General features: G+C 41.3%; 1 protein-coding gene across 12 annotated transcripts in view; it reads left to right on the forward strand.

Annotated features, from left to right (window-relative positions):
- LOC109417226 (restin homolog) overlaps window positions 1–25,327 on the forward strand; it is a 427,171-nt gene that overhangs the window by 79,843 nt on the left and 322,001 nt on the right. For 2 of the 12 annotated variants that reach the window (XM_062850419.1, XM_062850420.1), the window contains exon 1: window positions 949–995. The exons of 9 other annotated variants lie outside the window; for them this stretch is intronic. The gene's annotated coding sequence lies outside the window, so the exon portion shown is untranslated. Of the gene's footprint in view, window positions 1–642; window positions 996–25,327 lie in introns of those variants that run through there. One more of the 12 variants, XM_062850421.1, reaches the window with a different exon arrangement.

Here is a 25,327-nt window from a genome sequence, read left to right on the forward strand (position 1 = left end):
ACGTACGAAAACCCGCAGCAAAACAAAACCATCAATGCGCTTAACAACTCATTGAGTAGGACCGCTTCTCGCTTAGTTTTCCTCTCCGAGCTTTTTGCAACCCACCAACCACCAGAACAGCGTGAGCGAATCGCGCCGCGTCCTCGCAGCAGCAGTTCGCTGCCACCGCCGGCGCGCACGACGATTCAGTTCCACTTCGGACAGCAACCTGTTAACAAGCGTAACCCCGCTTAGCGTCTAAGTCGACTTCGCCAACCGCGCCGCCGTACCATCGTCAATCCGTGCGCAAACGAGCTCTTTGAAATCGCGTTGTGATCCCCGCGTGCAGCAGCAGCAGCAGTAGCTAGTATACAAATCAACGAGATCCACTCGTTCGAAGTGTCTATTGCGAAGCAGTTTTTTTTTTGGATAACTAGTGTTTTTGGGTAAAAAAGTTCTAAAAGGAAACCAAGTGAAGGCAGTTTGCCAATTTGTTATTGGTCAAATCTTGCACATTGAGTTTCGTGCAATTGGAAGAAATTTATGTTTGGAAGATTGAGTGCTGTTGAGTGGTGAATTCAACTTGTAAAGTTAATTGCACGAAGGTTTTCATCGTGATCGACAGCTGCATCTCTGATCGGTTTAGTGTTGTCAGATCGAAAAAAAGTGGGCAAAACATTGTGTAGTTACTTTGTCAGCCTCTGAGTTAAACTCCAAAGCGAGCCAGTCCACCGTCAAACAGTTCCAACAGACTCGCGTTTGGGAGGCAAATCGTGCCGATCAATCTCCAAACGAGCTGCGTCACATCACGACCGACCTAAGGAACAAACGAGGAGGATCAGCACAGCAGCACAACCGGTACGGCACACTGACTGCTGCACCCTCTTTGGATTACCAGCCGAACCTATTGGGCACAGCGTGTGCGCACGGAGCGGACCTTTTGACACAGTACTTACTTACACCCCATCATAAGCTTCTCATTTGGGAGCGAAGCAGTTGTAATCAACTAACTCTAGGTAGGTTTGGTTGAGAAGATTTGAATGGGTTCGGTGGATCAGTGGACCTAAATCTTATATTTTTACCGTTATAAATCGATGTGTATCTAGCAAACATTTTAAATATTTAACTTTAATTTTTTTTTTAATTTACCTATTAGCGCAAATTTCATCCTTCGGGTAGTTCCAATAAATATGAAGGCCTATATCATACCAGGGATCAAACTCAGATGCCTTCAATAAAACGTTGCGTTGAAACCCATACAGTCATCTGTAAAGCTAAAGCAATCGGAAAATTGTATATCGTGCAGACGGCCTGTCTGTTTTATACCATACAGTGATGACCCTATTTTGTCAGTTGGATTTTAGGTAATTTTTTGATGAATCTCTGGACGAATTCCTAGAGGAATTCCGGAGACAAATTCCAGAAAGAATCCCAATAGTAACTCCTGGAAAAAATCTCTACAGGATTCACCAGATAAATTCCGAGAGTGTTTCCTAAAGAAATATGCGGGGCAATCACTGAAAGAAAAATCTTATAAAGAATTTCTGGAATTCCTGCATAAATTCTCGCAGAAATAGCTGGAAGATTCCCAGTCAGAATTTCTAGAGGGATCAGAGGAGAATGGAATCTATGGATAATTTGCAGGAGAATTTTAGGCAGGAATCCTTGGAGAAAACCCTGAAAAAACTGCTGGATGAATTTGTAGTGGAATCCCGGAAAGGATTCCTGAATGGATCCAAGCAGGAATTTCTTGGAGAACTCAAGTGAAACTTCTGGAAGAATGTTATCAACCCGGAATCAAGCCCGGAATGCGGAATACGGGGACGCAACCAATCGCTCCCAAATTTTGCACAGTTATTTGGGACGCTAAAAGGAATCGAAAAAGCTTTGTTCCAAAAAATCGACTTTGTTGATCCAGTCTAATGCATATATCCCTGGAAATATTGTATGAGGAATTTCTGCAGGAATCCCAGGAAGAATCAACAGAGGAATAAAAGCAAGAATCTCTGGAAGAATTCTAGAAGAAATTTTTGGAAGTATCCTGATGAAATACTTTTTTAATTCCCAGAAAAATATTAGATAATATTTTTGGAGGAATAACCGGAAGAATTCCTGGAAGAGTTCCCAGAAAAGATCTCTAGAGGAATCCCAGGGCAAATCATAAAAGTTTCTGTCAGAATTTTAGGACAAATTTCCTGGAGAAGTCTCATCAAAAAGTAATGTGTAAAACAGTGATGTTTAGGAATAAAAGAAGGAATTCTTGGTGAACTGTCAGAAGACATTACTGAAGGAATCCTAGCTATTATGACAAGGAAAATAAAATCTAAATAGGATTTTTTGGAGAAATCATAGGATGAATTATTGAAAAACTCTCTAAAGGAATTAAAGAATCGTTAGAGAAATCCTTAGAAAATTCTCAGTAGGAATTTCTAGAACAATCCTAGCAAGAATTCCTGCAGTAGTGCTATAAGGAACTCCTGGACACAGCATTTCTGAAGAAATCCGAGACAAATAACTGGAAAATGCCAATAGAAATGTCTGAATGTATCACCCTGGCCAAGTTCGCAGGGGTTGACGGTATTAAAGTGAAGGAGTTTCATTTTGATTATTGTAATGCAGTGTTCTTTAGTGAAACATATCACCTTTTTAACACTTTAATGCGCCTCCAACGGTTCATCGCGAACCGGCTGCTGCAGATGGACTATGGCTGATCATATGCATCAGACATGCTCGATGAACACGGAGGAACCGCCGGGGCTCAATAGAGTCTATTCCCAAGCAATAGTTCCAAGTCGGTTGGATTTGAGAAGGTTTTGATGATCGTTACAAATCCTGATAAAAGTATTATAGGATTTGTGACAGGTTTTGGAACCTTTTGCAGCCAGCTGTTTCTCGGTTGATTTTGATTAGTAATTTATTGATGTCAAACTGAGGGAGGGTAATAGGCCCAGTAAGACCCCTGAATGGGCAATGTGGGTTAGTGTATGGGAATGCCATTGAAGGTTTGTAATCAGTGAAGAGAATTGTCAGACAAAAGAGGCGCAAAACAAGCAACAAAGAAGACGCGGCGATTACTCTTTATCCCAACTGGTAACAGATAATGACATGATCTCGAAATTTTTTGTTGCAGACAAAACGGAAGCTGAATTTGTTGCGTACTTTTCAACTCGTGAATAATCAATTATTACTAACTCAAAATCGAAACCTTTTGATGATACATCTTCAGCAGCGTTGCAGTGTTTACCGACTCGAAATTACCGCTTGAAAATCACAATGCAAGGCTTAAAAATCTCTAGACTCGTGGTGCACGATCTTTGTCTTATTCTGTTCAAGTTGGGACAAACGTATGTCGCATTGGGTAGAATGTCGCAACAAATTCAGGTTGCGACATTGTCGTTATTGTTGCACGATGGTTGAATTTTGATTCACTGTTTGTAATATTCTCCGAGGCTTTCGAAATCCAACAGGGCGCGTCCCCGGGTTGCGGATAGGGGGAAAAGGGAGATTTTTCGCATTTGTACTGTAATCAGTCAATGTGATATTATCTCCTATGGTGTTGTAGTGCGAATGAATGATCTCATTCTATGGGAATTCGAACCTTGTAATGTATTGTTTATCAACTTAAATTTTCTAAACTTGACAAGGTTTTGAAGACAAACATGAGATGAAAGAATTGCCTAATAGGAAAGTTACATCAGCAAAGCTTTTACATATGCAAATGCTATCCATGGGGTCATATCTAGCATTTAATATGTATGGCAATAACTGGTTCTTACCTAGTAGGGGTACTACAAGACCACGCGGGCAATTCGATTACAGGTTTAATTGGGGATAATATATTTTCCAGAACTGAAAAGACATTTTTTCCGGGGTGACTGGCGAGTCGGAGAGGGTAGAAGTTTCCGTTTGTTATAATTGACAAAATAAGCAATCGGGCACTTTTTCTTTCTATGACTTGCTTGGCATTTTGTGGATTATTATTTTTTTGGTTTTGGAAGGTATGCGATGAAAATGAAAATGAAAATGATACTTCTTACAGTGAGATTTACAAGTAATTTATAATGAATTTGGTTTAGAAATCTTTCGGTTAGAAATTGTAATTTAATTTGCAGTAAAAATTTGCTGAGATTATCTGCATTTTCAGTAATAAACCCTAGGTGCTTAGATGGGGGAAGAAATTACACGTGGAATTTGTCATGGTATGCGATATAGGAAGACCGTGCATGTTTCAAAGCATGTTCAAAACAAAGGACTAAAGTCCTGTTTGCTTTTTTTATTTTGCAAAAAATAAGTAGGTTACAAAAATAATTGAATCAATTACGGTCATGATCCCTTATTCTTCAATAGAATTAATTTGAGAGGCCAGGATTACTTTGTGATGATGATCCTACTGTCCCAGATATTGCTTGTATATATGCGCTAATTCCCGTCATACCACATGGAAAATAGCCAATAATTAAAGATATTCCAACTTACCTTTGCGAACGACTCATTAAATGAGAGCGAAAAGATGTAGACTATCAATAACCAGCACCTAAAAGCACTGAAATTCTAATAATTACGCAATATTTCACGTTTCAATTTCACTCCACTTAAGATTTCACATTTTTTCTCGTTTTGTGTATGTCAAAGGAAACCTACCAAAGCAGCAGCTAACTTTCTGCTCAAAAGAAGAATTTGATCGACTTTTCCAATGCACAACTACGGTCAAATCCTAATTTTTGACCACCCTTTGTACTATAGTGTCACGTATAAAGTGTGACGGGAATTAAATTCAAGTTGTGCCCGAAATAGACGTGGACTAGATTGAAATAGAATGCGAGGGACAATTAGGCCAATTTTTTTTTAATAAATGGTAGTTGTTTTACAATATATTTTTACATGACATGAAAGCTAGTTTATGAATTAGTCATTGAAACCAAACTGGCCACGAGGCTTTGGTGCAAGAATAAACTAGATCATTATTGGCACTTACGTAGTGTGACGAGAATTGGATAAAAACCCTAAATGCACGAATGATACATATTTACAGATGTTGCAGAACATATGTATATTATTTTCCTCAACATTATGATTTTCATAAGAGGAGCATTGTTATGAATGATCACCACTAATTGGCTATCATGAAACAACTTTTGATAGGAAAAAAGACATCTCTAATTTTTCGATATGTTGTATATAAATGTCTAAGCTTTCAATTGATGCAAAAATTTTGAAAATCGGTGGTTGCCAACATGGTGAAAAAAAAATTTTGATATAAAAATCCAAGATAGCGGCCAAAATCAATATGGCCGACCCAACTTTTTATAACTGTAAATAGTAGCTCTATCTTTCATCTTTTCAACAACATTGTTTTGAGGTGGTTTCTAGAGAAACTTTCGAGTTATAACGGGTTAAATGAGCCACCATTTGACCAAAATTGAGGAGTCTGCAAAAATTGTTGTGGCTAACGAGGGGTCCATCAATATGAGTAACCAAATGCATTTTCCTTACTTTTTTGGCAAGGACTTTCATAAAATCGCCATTAAAGACATTTTTGAAGACAAAGTGTAAATAGTGGGCCGGTCTCAGCGAGAGTTACCCATATTGAAATATGCTAGAACTGATGACGCTAGATGGGAATTAGGTATAAATATTAATTTGACTTTCATAGTACACTTTCCAAACTTGATTTAAATCCAATACAAAATTGATTTGAAATAAAATCAAATAGGTAATAATGGATCTGGTCAATAAATCTCTGAAAACGTCGCGTTTTTGTTCCATACCACCAAAACTCACACCCCGGTAACAGAAAGTGTCATCGTTTTCCATTTGTTTCTTTGAGTGGTGCGTAAAAGTAAACTCTGTTTGCCAATGGCTCGCCCGGCATTTGCATTTTTGGTTTGCTGCGTGGTTTGAATCCACTTTCATACCTAACCCATATGCCATGATCAACTCGGCGCGGCGGCGTTGGTGCTATAGTGCACTTGAAAACTCGACACTCGAGGACGCGATTCCGTGATGGGACTAGGTACACCGCTGCCGCCGTCGTCAACGATGGTGAAACTGGTTTATTGGCACTTTGGTCGCTTGCTTCCCAGGTGACCCATTTCCAATGCGACCTCTGGGCCTGGCTGCCGGTATATCGGTATGTTATAGTTGTTATCGCCGGGGAGACTGGTTTTGTTTTACTTGGCTGAAGCTGTTGATGATATGGGTTGTTGCTGTGCGTGCGATAAAAAATGTCTTGCGGCTATAATCGTAGGCCGGCCGATGATGTGTTTGCACAAATGGTGGATTGAATTTGCACAAACAAACGATCGATGTTTTATCAGCGAATATTATGTGATGGTGTGTTTTCGGTTTTATCATTTTGCCACTGCTGCCGAACATTGATAAGCGATGGTCGATACTCCGAAGTTGTGAACTGGGAGCGTCCACCAAGCTTGTTATTGCAATTATTGCGCTTGTAATTATAGCGATAAAAGTTTTGTTTTCATTCAATTGTTTCCAAAGTCTATTATTATCCGAAGGTCAACGTCAGCTTTCAAAATCATAATTCAGGGACTCATTGGCTTTAAGTGATGGACGATGGACGAATAATATGCCAGAGATCAGATAGAAGGATGCAATAGACATGCACATAGTAGTTCCATAGATCCCCCATCAAGTTCATTCCCTCACAGTCATTCAAACGTCCAAGATGATTTGATTCGCTTCATGGTGGATGGTTGCAATAACCTCTCTCAATCCATATGACTTCTTCCATCGGTAAAATATGCTCACCGCAGCTTCACCACCCCACACATTGACTCGGAAAGCTTTTATGGTGTGTTTCAATGTTGCGACACAAAGTGAATTCAATTCTCGCGCTTGCCATCAAATGTCGCACTTTCAGTTTTCCCCTGGTGCTTCCGCCTCCCACCAGGTCCACCCCCATCCACGGACGGAACAGAAGGTGGTATAATATCGTTTCAATAAGCGTAAGTGCTGTTGCATTACTTTCCACCGATCCGCGGAGACCAGAAGCCACGGCTACGGAAAACCATTTCACTCGATGAGGCGATGGTGCTGGCAGTGCAGTAGTGGTATGGTGACATATCAGCAATAGTAGCAGCAGACGGATGGCTGGCTGGTGGTTCCGGGAAACCGGAATCGAATGAAGTCGCACTTGAATACGGCAGACCCACGAATCGAAGAGCGAGAAGCGAAATTCGCGCTGCTTTAAGCAGATTGCGATTTTATTGAATTTATGAAATCACCATGGTGAACTGTGCACTGTGGTCGAATGAGCGAGTTAACGAATTTGGTCTTTTGAGTACCACACTGCCAAGTGTACAAAGCGCACGCTAGTATTAAAGCCGTCTAACAATGGGCAATCTGCTGACCAAAGCGAACCTTTGCCACTGTATCCTCTGCATAAATGCAGCGCATTATATGGTCTGCTGTGGGCGAGCGAATGCATCATCAGTTTTATCGTTGAAGAAATCCCCGGAAGAATTCCTTGACGAATCCCCGAAGGAATTCCTGAACGAATCCCTGAATCCTCGGAGAAATTCCTGGAGGAATCCCCGAAGCAATTCCTGGAGGAATCCCCGAAGGAATTCCTGGAGGAATCCCCGAAGGAATTCCTGGAGGAATCCCCGAAGGAATTCCTGGAGGAATCCCCGAAGGAATTCCTGGAGGAATCCCCGAAGGAATTCCTGGAGGAATCCCCGAAGGAATTCCTGGAGGAATCCCCGAAGGAATTCCTGGAGGAATCCCCGAAGGAATTCCTGGAGGAATCCCCGAAGGAATTCCTGGAGGAATCCCCGAAGGAATTCCTGGAGGAATCCCCGAAGGAATTCCTGGAGGAATCCCCGAAGGAATTCCTGGAGGAATCCCCGAAGGAATTCCTGGAGGAATCCCCGAAGGAATTCCTGGAGGAATCCCCGAAGGAATTCCTGGAGGAATCCCCGAAGGAATACCTGGAGGAATTCCCGAAGGAATTCCTGGAGGAATCCCCGAAGGAATTCCTGGAGGAATCCCTGAAGGAATTCCTGGAGGAATCCCTGAAGGAATTCCTAGAGGAATCCCTGAAGGAATTCCTGGAGGAGTCCCTGAAGGAATTCCTGGAGGAATCCCCGAAGGAATTCCTGGAGGAATCCCCGAAGGAATTCCTGGAGGAATCCCTGAAGGAATTCCTGGAGGAATCCCGAAAGAATTCCAGGAGGAATCCCCGAAGGAATTCCTGGAGGAATCCCCGAAGGAATTCCTGGAGGAATCCCCGAAGGAATTCCTGGAGGAATCCCCGATGGAATTCCTGGAGGAATCCCCGATGGAATTCCTGGAGGAATCCCCGAAGGAATTCCTGGAGGAATCCCCGAAGGAATTCCTGGAGGAATCCCCGAAGGAACTCCTGGAGGAATCCCCGAAGGAATTCCTGGAGGAATCCCCGAAGGAATTCCTGGAGGAATGCCCGAAGGAATTCCTGGAGGAATGCCCGAAGGAATTCCTGGAGGAATCCCCGAAGGAATTCCTGGAGGAATCCCCGAAGGAATTCCTGGAGGAATCCCCGAAGGAATTCCTGGAGGAATCCCCGAAGGAATTCCTGGAGGAATCCCCGAAGGAATTCCTGGAGGAATCCCCGAAGGAATTCCTGGAGGAATCCCCGAAGGAATTCCTGGAGGAATCCCCGAAGGAATTCCTGGAGGAATCCCCGAAAGAAAAAAAATCCTGGAGGAAACCTCGAAGAAATTCCTGGAGGAATCTCTGATGAAATTCCTGGAGGAATCCCCGAAGGAATTCCTGGAGGAATCCCCGAAGGAATTCAAGGAGGAATCCCCGAAGGAATTCTATGAGGAATTCCCAAAGAAATTCCAGGAGGAATCCCCGAAGGAATTCCAGGAGGAATCCCCGAAGGAATTCCTGGAAGAATCCCCGAAGGAATTCCTGGAGGAATCCCTGGAGGAACTCCTGAAGAAATTTTTGGAGGAATCTCAGAAGGAATTCCTGGCGAAATCAATAAAGGATTCCCTAGAGCAATCCCTGGAGTAGTCCCAAAAAAAAATAAATAGAGGCATTCCTGAAGGAATTCCTAGAGGAATTTCTGGGGATGCCCCCAGAAAGATGTCCTGGATGAATATCACAAGGAGCTCCTAAAAAACATCGAAAAGAATTATGGGAGGAATGTTAGAATGAAGTCCTGGTATATTCAAACGATTTCCAGGAGAAATCCCAATGAGATATTCTGGAAGAATAGCAGGAGGATTTCCGGGAAGAATACCCTGAGGAGCACCTAGATTAAAGTGACCAGATGATCAGAGCTCCAACGCGGGACATTATTTTGGAAAGATGCATGGTGAAATCATGATCTTTTTTTTGTTAACGAATACGTCGACTTTTTTTTTTGTTCGTAGAATACGAAGCACTCATTTCTTCTACCACGCATATCTTTCTGCGTTGTGAGCTTCGCAGAAGTGGGACAAACTCATAAACATTTGTCTACAGTCTTCAAAAGAAACCCGATAATTAAATCTAGCTGTTAAAAATGGTATTAATATTTAAACTCTCAATTGCTTTCAAAATTAAAATTAAGGTGGTTCAAACTTCGTACAAAACTGAAACAAAAATCGTTTATTACAGCATTTTTGCCTAACAAGCATGAAGTGAACTCTACAACTTTTTGAGGTTATTATTACCCTCAAAGTGCCTGAAAATGTTAACCTGCTGCTTGTAGAATTTTGCCATTTGCGTACTATTTCCTTAAGTAGCTCGGATGCTTCTCTGTCAACATTGATTAACTTATTGGAAGAGTTTAATTTACGAGCGAACTCGTTTGAACCGCCTGCCAGTCAATGAAGGTTTTGATATTCACCCATTTGAAAAAAAAATGACACAGTCAAAATAAATTTCCGATAAAAGTTTACTCTGCTGGGTTTGGAAAGATTTTAACTTCGGGCAACGATTTCCCTCCAGATTTTTCATCTGACTGTGCGCAGTGCGACACAGTAATAAAAGCAGTTTTCTACCCTGAAGTTTGAACTTGAGACAGTTTCGTCCACTACTTTTGTAATTGTACACTTGTCACTCTCTATTTTCTTCACCGAACTGTAAAATGATGCTGCCTGACTGTGCATAAAAATCAACCAAATAGGGTCTTGTACCATTTGGGCAGGTGTACCTATTTTGGGCACTTGCCGCTATAACTAAGTCTATTTCAAACCGATTGATTTGAAATTTTGTCCAGAGTTAGGCACGTACAGTATCTAACGCTGTACAAAAATTCAAACACCTGCCCAAATGATACAATACCCTATTCGAATTTTTTTCTTCAAAAATAAAAAAAAATAGCTGGGACTGCTATCGCTCGATAAAAAAAAGCTTTCAACAGTTCAAACTTCACTGTAACCCAGAAGCTTCATATATTTTCTCGCAAAAATCTTTCAGTTTTTGAATTCTGATGTTGAAAGTTCCGTTAATATGTTTGATGTGATTTGTGCTTTGTTCAAAACCGGTTTGACTATTTTGACTTTGAAGTTACTACAATATTTTGAATGCTAGTTGCTTTTTTTTCAAACGCAGGACATTTTCTTGATTTGAGACGAACGCGGGACATTTCGCGGGACATTTGGTCAAAATGCGGGACTGTCCCACGAAACGCGGGACGTCTGGTCACTTTAACCTAGATGAATTTCAAACGGAATACTAGAACAAACCCCTGTAAGAGTTCCAATCATTGCACAAAACCAAAGTATCCGACCATGGCTGCGTTGCTGTTGCTGGCAAGGGTACTGGTTCGGTGTTCGTATCGGTCACCAGCTTCCAAATCGCGTCCAGTCTCGAGAAACAGGCTGTTCCAGTAAAGTTGACCAGCTTGCAGATACCGATCGTCCCGGGTCCACACCAGTCAGGTTGTTGATAAATAAATAAGATTGTTGATGAACAAATTGTTTCGTCGATTTTTTTTCTTTTTTTTTTCTCAAGATCGACTATCAAAATTACTTTGGTAAAAATGCCTTTTTTCCTTGATCTCATTTCTTGCCATGTGAGTACTAGGCTTAAGTAACCACACTGTGATGCGTGTGTAAGTAGTAAGGATAATCACTCCTTTTGTACAAAACAGATGTCATTCAGACGTCACCGACCCTTCATTGTAGTGTGAAGTCTGTCATTCCATTGTATTTACAAATTGGCAAACCGCTGACAAAAGCGAACCTGTGCTGCTGCATCCATCGCGCAGAAGCAGCGGATTTCATGGTTTGACGTGGGCGAGCGAATGCATAATCAGTTACTTGAATCGTCTAAAAACATGCAAATCATCAACATCTATCTCCACAGTTTCCATCTCTAAACCACTGTGCAGTGGCGCATAAGCTTTTCGATCGAATTATTTGCAAAAATACGACGACCTGCTTCCAGGCGACAGAGCGCAGAGCGAGAAAGTTCATTTGGAGCGGGTTAATTTATTGAAATTTTTGCCGGGCGCGAGCGGTTATTTGTATTATAACATTTAAATATCTACGGCATCTCCGCCGATCGGGTGCGTGTTTTATCCGAACAACGAACGATAAATAAATTAGTGCAAGTCCGGTTGGCGATGTGCATTTCTTATTTTCACGACCATATGCACTGGAATGGAATTATTTTCTTTCGCTTGACCGGTTGGGTTTGTCGCGATATTTTTTTAGCAGAAAAAAAAAACAAATTCACGAGCTTTCCAATTAGCACCAAGTTTGCATAAATCGGCCGTCCGTCACCCGAGGTTATGTCTGTCTCAATAACTCCACATTATGGATTGTCTATAAATCAATCGAAATTGCGCGTCTCACTTCCTAGAGGACACCCTATCATTAAAGGCTAAATATCTGGTGGCGTAAAAATCGAACCTTCGCTCACTGATGGATTGCACTCTTCTCTTCCGATCAAACTGAACACAGCTAGTGCAAATGAGGCACCAAATTGGGCAGGATGAACCTGTCGTCTTCCATATTTACCGTCAACCCTCCCGAGGGTCAATTGGTGAAGCGGCTTTACATCATATGCATGCATGCAGTACTCTCGGACACACGATGCTATGTTTGTTCCGCTACGAATGGTAGGTTAGTACCGGGTCAACCTTTACCTGGAATCACACACGTCTATAATTACGAACGGGCAAAATGACTACCCAAAGTCGATTGAGATTGAGCTACGCGGCAAGTACCGTCCGTCAATCGGTGGTGTCGTAACTCTCTTGCACCTCCGTACGTTGCCGATAGTTTAGGCTTGGAGAGGCCAATTCAATGTGAGTGATAGTTCGATTGACGAACTACAGCTTTATGAGTCAATTTGCCACTTTATGAAGGTGTAAATGGCACGTAGGTGATAAAAGGTGTTTGCACGAGCCGGAATTCATGATGAGCGTGAGTTTTGGTTTGTGGATATAGCGGTAGTTGCCAGGACATGTGACCGATCCAGTCGAGGTTTGTTTTGGTGAAACCTAACTCTATGTATTTTTTTGTTTTTGGATAAAATAGTTGTAGGGGGTCTCCAGAGTCTGTGAACGCGCGCGGACGGTTAAAAATTTTCGGCTGTCATTTTTGTTCCTTTATTTTATTTTATTTTTGTTCGGTCGATGCTTTCCAAACATTTATTCCAAGTAATTGAAAAGTGATTGAATGATTAGTTAGTGAAACATCAGGTGAAACATACAACCTTCGCATGTTAGGTTCCCGCAAAGCTCGGTCTCGCGAGGTTGAGAAAAAGTGTTCTAATTTTGTGCGGAATCAGTTCCGGCGAGTGCCAATATTTGATATTAACAATTCCCCGGAGTCGGGATAATAATTCGGAAGATTTAAAAGATAGGAAGAAGAAGTAATGGAGTGACGCAATAGAGTAACCGTAAAGGGATTCATTCCGCCGAAGGTGTTATTTTTTCGTATCAGTTTCATCAGCTACGGCCTTCGGATTACTTTTTTGTTGATGCGGGTATCCAACCTTGTAGGCTAGCAGTATGTTTTGTCGATCTGATTGCGCGTAATTGACAGGTAAAACTTATGGAAGAATTTGCCAGCGATGTGCTGTATATCGGGAAAATCACGTCTTGTGTTGCGAAAATGCAATGTTTTGGTTCACGTATTAAACAATCGATCGTGGCCGTCAATGCACTAAGGGCCAGAATCGCAATCTAGCGGAACTAAATTAATTACTCCAACACGAAGCATTTCCGACACATGGTGTCTTCGACAAAGTTGTTTGACATCAGCAGGGGCATCTATTGCTAAGAACGTAGTAGTTCGCAACTCGTCCGCATAGGTGGCGCCACCATCCAACTTCTTTGTTTTACGTCCTAGAGACTTGGCGTCTTCGGCAAAGTTGTTTATTTTGGCAAAATAAACAACTCTTTCTCAAACGTCAAAATTCCACAGCCTACTGTTTTCGAGTTATTTAAAAAATAAAAATCAATCAATGAAAAAACTGTTTTTAAGCTAATTTTGACATTTTTACCAGAAACCATGTGAGTTTAATTTTTTTCCTAATGCGTATATGTCTAACCAAACACATTGTACGGGAATATGTTGAATATTATCATTAAAAATTAAAAATTAAAATACAAATTCGAAAAAACAGTGTGAATTTCATGCCCAAATATCTCGCAAAGCGCAAAAAATCGCAACTTCAAATTTTCAGCAAATACGAAGCAGTACTAGGTGAACATACTGCCAAAAATTTGGAGAGGTATTTTTTGATGTTTTTGAGATAATAGCTTTTTAGTAACAGTATAAATATAAGTAGTGCCAGCATGTAACTTTTTACTGTTACACATTAGAGAGTTTATGTCTTCGAAAAAGTTGTTCATTTTGACTAAATAAACAACTCTTTCTTAGACGTCAAAAGTCCACGGCCTACTGTTTTCGAATTATTGCATATGAATTAGATTATATTGACAAAAAATAACTATAAAACACATTTTGATGCAATAGTATGAACTATTGTTATTGTTTTTACTTTTACGATACATAGTAGGTCATGAACATGTCAGTTTCGTGGAGCTTGAGTTTCACAATCTTCTATCAACGTCCTTTCCATCCAGGAAGAGATCCACCAGCTTTCGACAAGATATTTCGCGCTCTAGAATTTAAAATGATTGACAAAATAGGTTAAGCTTAAAACATTTTGAAAATGACATGCAAAAATTAAAAGATATCTTGACCCATGCTGACAATAGTAAGCTGACATTTTCTTGACCTACTATGTATCGTAAAAGTAAAAACAATAAAAATTGTTCATACTATTGCATCAAAATGTGTTTTACAGTCATTTTTTATCAATATAATCTAGTTTATATGCAATAATTCGAAAACAGTAGGCCGTGGACTTTTGACGTCTAAGAAAGAGTTGTTTATTTAGTCAAAATGAACAACTTTTTCGAAGACATAAACTCTCTAATGTGTAACAGTAAAAAGTTACATGCTGGCACTACTTATATTTATACTGTTATTAAAAAGCTATTATCTCAAAAACATCAAAAAATACCTCTCCAAATTTTTGGCAGTATGTTCACCTAGTATTGCTTCGTATTTGCTGAAAATTTGAAGTTGCGATTTTTTGCGCTTTGTGAGATATTTGGGCATGAAATTCACACTGTTTTTTCGAATTTGTATTTTTATTTTTAATTTTTAATGATGATATTCAACATATTCCCGTACAATGTGTTTGGTTTGACACATATGCATTAGGAAAAAAATTAAACTCACATGGTTTCTGGTAAAAATGTCAAAATTTGCTTAAAAAATTGTTTTTTCATTGATTGGTTTTTATTTTTTAAATAACTCGAAAACAGTAGGCTGTGGAATTTTGACGTTTGAGAAAGAGTTGTTTATTTTGCCAAAATAAACAACTTTTCCGAAAACGCCAAGTCTCTAGGACGTAAAACAAAGAAGTTGGATGGTGGCGCCACCTATGCGGACGAGTTGCGAACTACTACGTTCTTAGCAATAGATGCCTCTGCTGATGTCAAACAACTTTGTCGAAGACACCATGTGTCGGAAATGCTTCGTTTTGGAGTAATTAATTTAGTTCCGCTAGATTGCGATTCTGGCCCTTAGTGCAATGTGAAGACGAAAACAATTGATGCGCGGGTGCTTAGTATTTAGTATTGTGTTGATTCTTGCTGTAATCAACGACCTAGGCATTGCGACGAAGGCATTGCGTGAAGAATTTAAAAAAGTTTGGCTGATCAAAAGAAAAAGGCATCCGTTTCAGTTTCGAATTAATGAATTTGGTGAGTTCGTTCTGATTTATATTGTGTAGTTGTCTATATCACAATCATGATTGTTATGTCAAGCTGTTTTGGTAGATTTTATACACTTTATTATATGTATGTACTTGGGGAAGGGATCACACTACTTTTTGTCTCGTTTCAGAGAGCGAGTAATGGCGCTTAAGCCTAGGCTTTCGAGCCTGGACATTAGGGTGAAATTCCTTTGTCCCATCCCAGGAAGAAGAGCCTCGACGGAGTGACATTAACTTTCTTAGCAAAATCACTTTCAACGTATTTACTGTACATTTATTACATACTGTACTGAGCGGTTGGTACGAGATGTCCCCGTTCTTTAGCTTTATTGTACTAATGATGCTGCACAGTAGGCCTGGCCGCTTCAATCCTTGTATTACATCTCCGATGTGCTGCAAGCATTGATAATGACAAGAAAAATGGTAGAAGTAGTCGATTCTATCATTTTCCAGGATTCTTTCAATGAATGGCTGTGTATGTGTAGACTAAACTAGACTAGACTAAAATAGTTGTAGGGGGTCTCCAGTTAGTCTAGTGGTTAAGGCTATGGATCGCCAATCCGGAGACGGTGGGTTCGATTCCCGTTCCGGTCGGGAACATTTTCTCGACTCCCTGGGCATAGTGTATCATTGTACTTGCCTCACAATATACAAATTAATGCATTCATTTATTTAGTTAACATCAAATTCATGATAATACTGAATCAACAATTTGCCGCCATAATACTCGATTTGCAGCTCTCCAACCTCGGTCGCGCCCAACACTCGCCAGATCACGCTCCACCTGGTCCGCCCATCGTGCTCTCTGCGCTCCACGCCTTCTTGTACCAACCGGATGGTTAGCAAACACCAACTTTGCAGGGTTGTTGTCCGGCATTCTTGCAACATGCCCTGCCCACCGTATCCTTCCGGCTTTGGCCACTTTCTGGATGCTGGGTTCGCCGTAGAGTGCAGCGAGCTCGTGGTTCATCCTTCTCCGCCACACACCGTTCTCCTGCACGCTGCCAAAGATCGTCCTTAGCACCCGTCGCTCAAAAACTCCGAGTGCTTGCAGGTCCTCCTCGAGCATCGTCCATGTCTCGTGTCCGTAGAGAACCACCGGTCTTATTAACGTCTTGTACATGGTATATTTGGTGCGGGGGTGAATCTTTTTTGACCGCAGGTTCTTCTGGAGCCCATAGTAGGCACGACTTCCACTGATGATGCGCCTTCGTATTTCACGGTTCACGTTATTGTCAGCCGTTAACAAGTAACCGAGGTAGACGAATTCTTCTACCACCTCGAAAGTATCCCCGTCTATCGTAACATTGCTGCCAAGGCTTGTCCTGCCTCGCTCAGTCCCACCTACCAGCATGTACTTTGTCTTAGCCGCATTCACCACCAGTCCGACCTTTGCTGCTTCGCGTTTCAGGCGGGTGTACAGTTCTGCCACCGTTCCAAATGTTCTAGCAATAATATCCATGTCATCCGCAACACAGACAAATTGGCTGGATTTCGTGAAGATCGTACCCCGGCTGTTGAGCCCGGCTCGTCGCATAACACCTTCCAGGGCAATATTGAATAGTAGGCAGGAAAGTCCATCACCTTGTGTCGTAGTCCCCGTCGAGATTCGAATGAACTGGATAGTTCACCCGAAATCCTTACGCTGTTCTGCACACCGTCCATCGTTGCTCTTATCAGTCTGGTAAGCTTCCCGGGAAAGCTGTTCTCGTCCATAATTTTCCATAGCTCTGTGCGGTCGATACTGTCGTATGCCGCTTTGAAGTCGATGAACAGGTGGTGCGTTGGGACCTGGTATTCACGGCATTTCTGGAGGATTTGCCGTACGGTGAAGATCTGGTACGTCGTCGACCGGCCGTCGATGAAACCGGCTTGGTAACTTCCCACGAAATCATTTACTTTAGGTGAAAGACGACGGAAGATGATCTGGGATAGCACTTTGTAGGCGGCATTCAAAATGGTGATCGCTCGAAAGTTCTCACACATTAACTTGTCGCCTTTCTTGTGGATGGGACAGATTATCCCTTCCTTCCACTCCTCCGGTAGCTGTTCGGTTTCCCAGATCTTGACTACTAACTGGTTCAGACAGGTGGCCAACTTTTCCGGGCCCATCTTGATGAGTTCTGCTGCGATACCGTCCTTACCAGCCGCTTTGTTGTTTTTGAGCTGGTGGATAACATCCTTAACTTCCCTCAGCGTGGGAGTTGGTTCGTTCCCGTCCTCTGCTGCACCAACATAGTCATTTCCTCCGCTGCCTTGGTCCTCCGTACCTACATTCTCTTCGCCATTCAGGTGCTCGTCGAAGTGCTGCTTTCACCTTTCGATCACCTCACGTTTGTCCGTCAGGAGGCTCCCGTCCTTATCCCTGCAGATTTCCGCTTGCAGCACGTAGCCTTTGCGGGATGCGTTGAGCTTCTGGTAGACCTTCCGTGTTTCTTGGGAACGGCACAGCAGTTCCATTTCTTCACACTCCGCTTCTTCCAGGCGGCGCTTTTTCTCCCGGAAGAGACGGGTCTGCTGCTTCCGCTTCTGTCTGTATCGATCCACATTCTGTCGGGTTCCACGCTGCAACATTACCGCCCACGCTGCATCCTTCTCCTCCAGAACCACTCTGCACTCCTCGTCGAACCAATCGTTTCGTCGACTCCGTTCTACGTACCCGATAGTGCTCTCGGCTGCGTTGTTAATGGCTGCTTTGACTGTACTCCAGCAGTCCTCTAGAGGGGCCACATCGAGCACACCCTCGTCCGGCAACGTTGCCTCGAGATTCTGCGCGTATGCGGTGGCGACATCCGGTTGTTTCAGTCGCTCTAGATCGTACCGGGGCGGCCGCCGGTACTGTACATTGTTAATAACGGAAAGTTTTGGACGCAGTTTAACCATCACCGGTAGTGATCAGAGTTGATATTAGCGCCACGATAGGTCCTGACGTCGATAATGTCGGAGAAGTGTCGTCCATCAATCAGAACGTGGTCGATTTGCGATTCCGTTTGTTGTGGTGATCTCCAGGTGTAACGATACGGGAGGCTGTGCTGGAAGAAGGTGCTACGAATGGCCATGTTCTTGGAGGCGGCGAAATCGATGAGGCGTAGGCCATTTTCGTTCGTCAGCTGGTGGGCGCTGAACTTTGCAATCGTCGGTTTGAATTCCTCCTCCTGGCCTACCTGAGCGTTTAGATCCCCTATGATGATCTTGACGTCGTGGTTTGGGCAGCGGTCGTACTCGCGTTCGAGCTGCGCGTAAAATGCGTCTTTGTCATCATCAGTGCTTCCGGAGTGAGGGCTGTGCACGTTTATTATGCTAATGTTGAAGAATCGGCCCTTGATCCTCAACCTGCACATTCTTTCGTCGATCGGCCACCAACCGATCACGCGCCTCTGCATGTCACCCATCACTATAAAAGCTGTTCCCAGCTCACGTGTGTTGCCGCAACTCTGGTAGATGGTATGATTACCTCTAAACGTTCGCACCATAGATCCTGTCCAACACACCTCCTGCAGCGCTACGATTCCGAACCTGCGGTCCTTCAGTATATCGGCGAGTATGCGGGTGCTCCCGATGAAGTTGAGAGATCTGGTATCGGTTCGCATTCTTCTCTTGTTGATTTTCCGGTGCTAGTCTTTTTTACGGCTGGCTCGCAGGGCCTGACACCAACCCACTAACCCAGGGAGCTGGGCTTACCTTCCTACGGGTTCTGCATTATTGGCATTTCCTTCAACTACAGTGCTAAATAGCTAGGCTCAAGCGCCAGTCTTCGCCGAGGGTGGTGTTTTTAATGGGCGCCCAGGAGATAATATTTTACCTGAGCTTCCACCCCCACAAATTCATGCAATGGCAGGCAAAGAATGTCCTTCAATTAATAACTGTGGAAGTGCTTAAAGAACACGAAGTTGAAGCAAGGCAGGCCAAGTTCCAGTGGGAACGTAGAGCCATAAAGAAGAAGAAGAAAAAGAAGAAGGAGAAGTTGTAGTTTAAACCATGAGTGTTTCCAATGAATGCTTTCCTTATGGAACTCTTTGAGGCGCTTGGTGATCTAGTGTCTACTGCTTCTGATTCATATGCAGAAAGTCCTAGGTTCAATTCCTGGCTCGGCCCATTCCTCCTACTTCTTATCTTTTTATATACTTCCTCTCTCTTCTTTACATATACATCTCTCGAATGTACATAGCAATCGCTAGAACCAGAAACGGATTGAAAAACTCGTTTTCCTTCCTTCCAACTTAAATAGTACAGTGTCAATAGTTCATCATATAACGCACTAAATATTTTGCAATCAAGCATACTAAGCCGCATCATCTTCACGGTAAACTTCACACAATCTATCACTTTACGCTTGGCATCCACGCACCATGATGATGATGATTGATGATTGTGTACCCACCATCAGCGCAAGAATTTCCTATGCAGTCATTTCGGAAGGAAATGATCTACCTGATGGTTTGTAAAGTAAGCTAAATCCACTGGAGCCCTTCGGAATACAAAATGAGTTTTCTCGTGACAAAGGCTTGGTCACCTCACGAACACTTGCTCGGACAAAAGTTAAAGACACGGACACGTTCAATGCTTCCAGTGAGCTTTTCGCCCTTTTTAAAGGAAGCATGACACTAGACAACGGACTAGCATGCAACGCCCAGTGGCACAGCCGAAAACTTTTCCTGACAGCTGCGGCGGGAATCGAACCCGCGCTCCTCAGCACGATGCGACTAAGAGCTTGGTGACCCTAGTCGCACGACCACAGAGCCGCACAAGCTTTCTTAGGCTAGCCCAATTAGCTTAAGGATTTAATTTTAAAATCTTCTTTTGCTCAAGATTATTAAAATCTCATTTTCTTGCGTCTGAAATGTCTTCGCCAATACTTTACTGATTTTTATGATTTTTTATGGCATCGTCTACACATACTATACTGTAACTGTTTAAAAAAATAGCTGTCTGGATGCGATCAATCAAAATTTTGGATTCAAAAGTTATAAAATATTTTCTGTGATGCAGTTTTTCGAGTACAGGCTTTATAGTTGGTAATTCCAAATGTGAAACGTTCGATAACGACTACGATATCGTTTACTGCGACACGAATTTGGTCACTGGATGTGCAAACGAATTTTCAAGCTACTTTCATCGGCGCTGCAGTCTTGGGGAATTAAACGAGCTTTGTTCCGACGTTTCGACTCTGTTTCGAGTATTTTTCAAAGGTCCCTTTGAAGAAGACTCGAATCAGAACCAGCCAAGGGCTGAAAGTCTCTTTAATAAAGACAAATCAATCAATCAATCAATCGAATCAGAGTCGAAACATCGGGACAAATCTAAAACAGTCGTTTTGACTCCCCAATACTGCAGCGCCGATGAAAATAGCTCAAATAACTCATATTAGTCGAACAGAACTCTCTTAAGTGCTGCAAACGAATCAACCGGTAACTTTTCCATCCGGGAGACAACACCAGGTTTTTCTTCCTATAATTGTTGAAAATTATCAAAGGGACTGCAACAAAAAATATTTCAGAAATCCCGTAAACATACTTAGTCTTATTACTTTCTGCTATTTGTTTTCATAAGTTCTTTTTTATGATTATTTTGAAAGTATTCTTGCGAACATGTACAAGACAATTTATTTGATAAATTCTTGCTCAAATTTACTGACACATTTTTATGCATTTGTCTGTGTATGTTTCTACATGAATATCACGAAAAACATCCAACAAGTTCTCCAAGAATTTTATAAGAAATTTCCGTATTCCTTAAGAAACACCGCAGCGAATTATAAAAATTGCCGTAGTTTTGTTCCGAAACTTCAGCAAATATTCATATGACATGTTTCCGTGAATTCTTTCCACAAATGCGGAAGAAAAACCTGGAATGATGTTCTTTTTAATTAATTCTTAAAGTCATTCAGTAAACTTCTGAGTGTTACTGCTTGAATTCCTCAGAAAAAACATCGAGGAATTTCTTCATCAAACTCATAAAAAAAATACCTAAACAGCTAATACTATTTTTTTTTTCTTTTTATTTTTGCAGGTACGTATCACGAATCTCTCAAAAACATAAGTTTGTAAGTACTCTTTAAATCTCCGATAGGAATATTTGAGTATGCCTAAGAAAAGAACTTTTGGTATCACATTTAGAGCAATCTTAAGAGTCTATCGAAATCTGTGTATCATCATCAAGAAACCGATACATTCTAGAAAACTCCACACGCGAGAAAGCTTAACTTGAACTCGACTCTATTCATTACTCTATATAATCTCTTACTATAACCGCAAACGGAATTCTACATCGATTACACCGATATCGACGACAACAGCCAGCCGAGGAGACATCTCCCGCCATCTTCGGTTTCAATATTATGCGGCCGACGAAACCGTATCCTGCTCCTCCTGCTGCGGTCGTCTAATCGATGACAGAGGCGCCAATCGATCTTTAGCACATCTTGCCTCCTTCCACCAGTGCAGTGTAGAGTGACTGCTTCAAACTGGTAAAAAGCCAAAAGCCACAAGACTGAGAGTTGTAGTGCAAGTTAAAATACATCACTTAACAAGTTGAGAGAGAATCTTCCCAACTAGCTGTCTTCATGTGTTATGTCTACATGTAAGGTGACGATGAAATGCATCTGCATCGTCGATCATCGAGCTTGGCTGGGCTGGTTGCGGTACGTCAGACGCGCGCTTCCGAAAACCGCAGATCTTGTCGTCAGCAATTACACCGCAGACGCGTCTCGCATCGGTTGACGCAGCATCTGAGTGACATTTTTGACACATTTGACGCTGGGTTTCCGCGCGCTTCTGTGTAGTTCACGGTAAAATGTGGTCAAGGGAAATAAATTCAATAGTATTTCTTGTGTGTGGCTTCCAACCATCTTCCTAATCCTCCAATGCTGATGATGAACATGGACGTGTAAAATACCTGTAAGTAAAAAGAAAATCGGGTTAAGTACTGTTACTTTTAATTCCTCTAAGTATTTGCAACCTTTGACAGATATGTATTTTGACCTCAACTTATCACAACTGTACAACATGGAACCCTATAAATGCAAGGGCTCCACGTTAGGCGCCATTATTACAAATAAAAAATAGAACAATTATTGTCTTACGTTGGGTGTCATATCACGAACAAATAATAATGGAACCCTATAAATGTTCTATATTATTTTTCACTTGGCCCCGGAAAAATAAGACAGAACACTACAAATGCACAATAATGCACGACTTCACCAATTGACACACACATAATAAATTTGATGCAATACAACACTAAACATAAAATTCGGCCTGCTACCCTGATGGGTAACAATTTACGATCACAGGATGACGAGGTTTCATTTTTTGGTTTTGGTCCATCATTCAATCCTGGAATAGTGTTTTGTTTAGCTGGTGGCAGTCTCGTTAACAGTAATTGTTATGTATTCATAGCTTGATTTTGTCTAGGAAAACTAATCCGGCTGCATTCGGCATGCAGGGACATCAACCTGCTAGGGAGCGGTTTGCCTGTCTTGCAATAATTTGTCGCCAGAAATGACCTTAAAGTATGCAACCATTGCGGTTGCTAGGGCTGTTTTCCTCTTGAGCGATAGAAGAATCCTATAAATGCTTATTAAATTTAGCAAATATTCACAAGTTAAAATCGAGCATACAACAGATAAATGAAACTGGTAACAAACTGTAAAGTCGTCTTCAGTGTCTTGTAGTCGAGTCAAGTACGAGGCACTGAAGACGACCTTACAGTTGAGGTTGAAATACGTATCTGCCAAAGGATGCAAATTCTTAGTGGAAATAAAAGGAACAGTACAGTACCCGATTTACTTTTTACTCACTTTTCCAATGTTTTTTAAAATATTTTTTTAATCTGAATGCGCACTTAAGGTAGGATCTACGCACTCCTGAATAAAATTTATTCTAATTTGCCTGTAGAAGTTTCTGATTTATTTCTTTTTGCTAAACAAATCTAAGCTACTTTTTGGTGAAAATTCTAATGAAACTTAGATTTTTTATAAAAAAAAGAATGTTGGAGGAATCTCAAGGGAATGTAAATTGTAATCTTTCGTGAGATTCGTCACAGAATTTTCGTAGAAAATCTCTTTTTCTGGAACACAAATGATTTAGAAAATCTGCTGTAAAAAGTGTATAATTTTTGGAAATCCTTGAAGGGATTTTCTAAACAAGTTTCTTCAAGATTTATTTTTCAGCTAAATATTTTATTTAAAAAAAATATCGCTTTGGCATAAGTTAGTCTGAATGTTTTCCAAAAATTAGCTGAATCGGTTCACGACTAATGATGAATTAGTAAGGACGGAAGGTGGGCATAGTTTTATAAGATTTTCGACTGTACGAACGAATGCATAAATTGCATGGTGGCAATTGAGAACTCTCAGTTTGGACGATTTTATGTATTGTTCCAGAAATTCCTCCACAGATATTTTCAGGAATTACTTCTAAGATTCCTACAGCAATTCTTCATAGATCCCATCGAGAATTCTACTCCAGAGATTTATACGGCTATTCTCCAGGGGTTTCTTCAGGATTTATTCCAGGATTTTTTTCTCCTAGTGATTTATCTAGAGATTCCTCCAAGACTTCGTTTAATGATAGTTTCCATGAATCTGTTCAGAACTTCCTGGAGAACTGTCGTGAAAAAATCTGGAGGAATTTCTTTATCAATATTTATTTGGATATTTTGGAAAAAATATCCAAAATAATTCCTTGAGGTATTTCTGTTTTAGAGGACATTCTGAATCAATTACTGCAGGCAGTTTTGACAAAATTTCTGGAGGAAGCTTTAGAGAAACATCTGGAGAAAATACTGGAGTAATCTCTGCAAGAATCCTTGGGGGAACTTCCGGAGTAAATCTAGAAAGGTATTCTGGTGGAGCTTTTGGATGAATTTTTCGAAAAATTACTTTCTGGAAGACTGTCTGAACGAGCTCCTTCCAGAGAGAATTCCATGAGGAATCTAAGAAGGAATCGTTAAGAGTTGCTGGATAAAATTTGAAAAAAAAAATCAGTTCACTCTGAGACTGGCGCAGATTTTTTTTTTCTCCTAGAGATTTATGAAGAGATTCTTCCAAGACATCGGTTAGTGGGGAGGGGGGTGGGTGGCTTCCAGGAATCCGCTCAGATCTTCCTGGGTGAAATATCGTAAAAAATCGAAAAAAAAACATCTGGAGGAGTATATATTACAGGGCGACGAAGGGCATTATCGGCAGGTTTGTTCTCTTCGTCATGGAGGGCCTTTGTGGACCGAATTGCCTGAAATTTGGGCATATAACTCAGCTTGGTTGGAAAGGATTTGAGGCTAACTCTGAGTTCAACAGGTTTCAAAAAACCTTATATGTCGAAGAGAACAAAACTGCCGAAAACACGTAAGCAAGAATAATTCTTGAAGATATCTGTAGCATTTCCGGAAAAGCTAATATTCTAGAAAATAGTCCAAAAAATTTCTGGAGGAATCTTTAAAGTAGTTACTGACAAGTTTTTTGGAGGAATTTCTGGAACTAGTTGTGGAAGAATTCCTGCAAAAATAACCAAAAAAATTCCTTGAGGTATCTCTGCACGAATTCCAGGAGGAATTCTTGGAAGAAGTTTTTGAGATACATGTCGAGAAATTACAAGAGGAATCTCAAGAGAAATCCTCCATAGTCGAGGGAATCTCCGGAGTAAATCCTAAAGTATCCTTTGGAAGATTTTTTGGATGAATTTCTTAAAAAAAATCGTCGATGACTATCTGAACGAACTCCTTCCAGGGAGAATTCCATGAGGAATCTAAGAAGAAATTGCTTGAAAAGTCGCTAAGAGTTTCAGGATGAATCTTTAAAAGGATCCATGGAGAAATTCCAAGAGACATTCTTGAAGATATTCCTAGAGAAAATGTATTGAAATTCATGGAAGGGTATCTGGAGGAATTCCTGAAAATATCTCTGGAGGAACGACTGAAGGCATTGCTAAATGACAACATTGAAGGTATTCCTGGACGTAGTTATGCTAGATTTTCAGAAGAATTCCTAGAGGAATCTTTCGAAGAACTCCTGAAGAAATGTTTGGAATAATTCCTTCAAGTATCGAATTCCTGGCATATTGCTTTCGGAATTTCTGGAGGAATCTCTACAATAAACCCAAGAGAAACCACT

Source organism: Aedes albopictus, chromosome 2 (assembly GCF_035046485.1).
Source record: "Aedes albopictus strain Foshan chromosome 2, AalbF5, whole genome shotgun sequence".
Classification (NCBI taxonomy): Eukaryota; Metazoa; Arthropoda; class Insecta; order Diptera; family Culicidae; genus Aedes; species Aedes albopictus.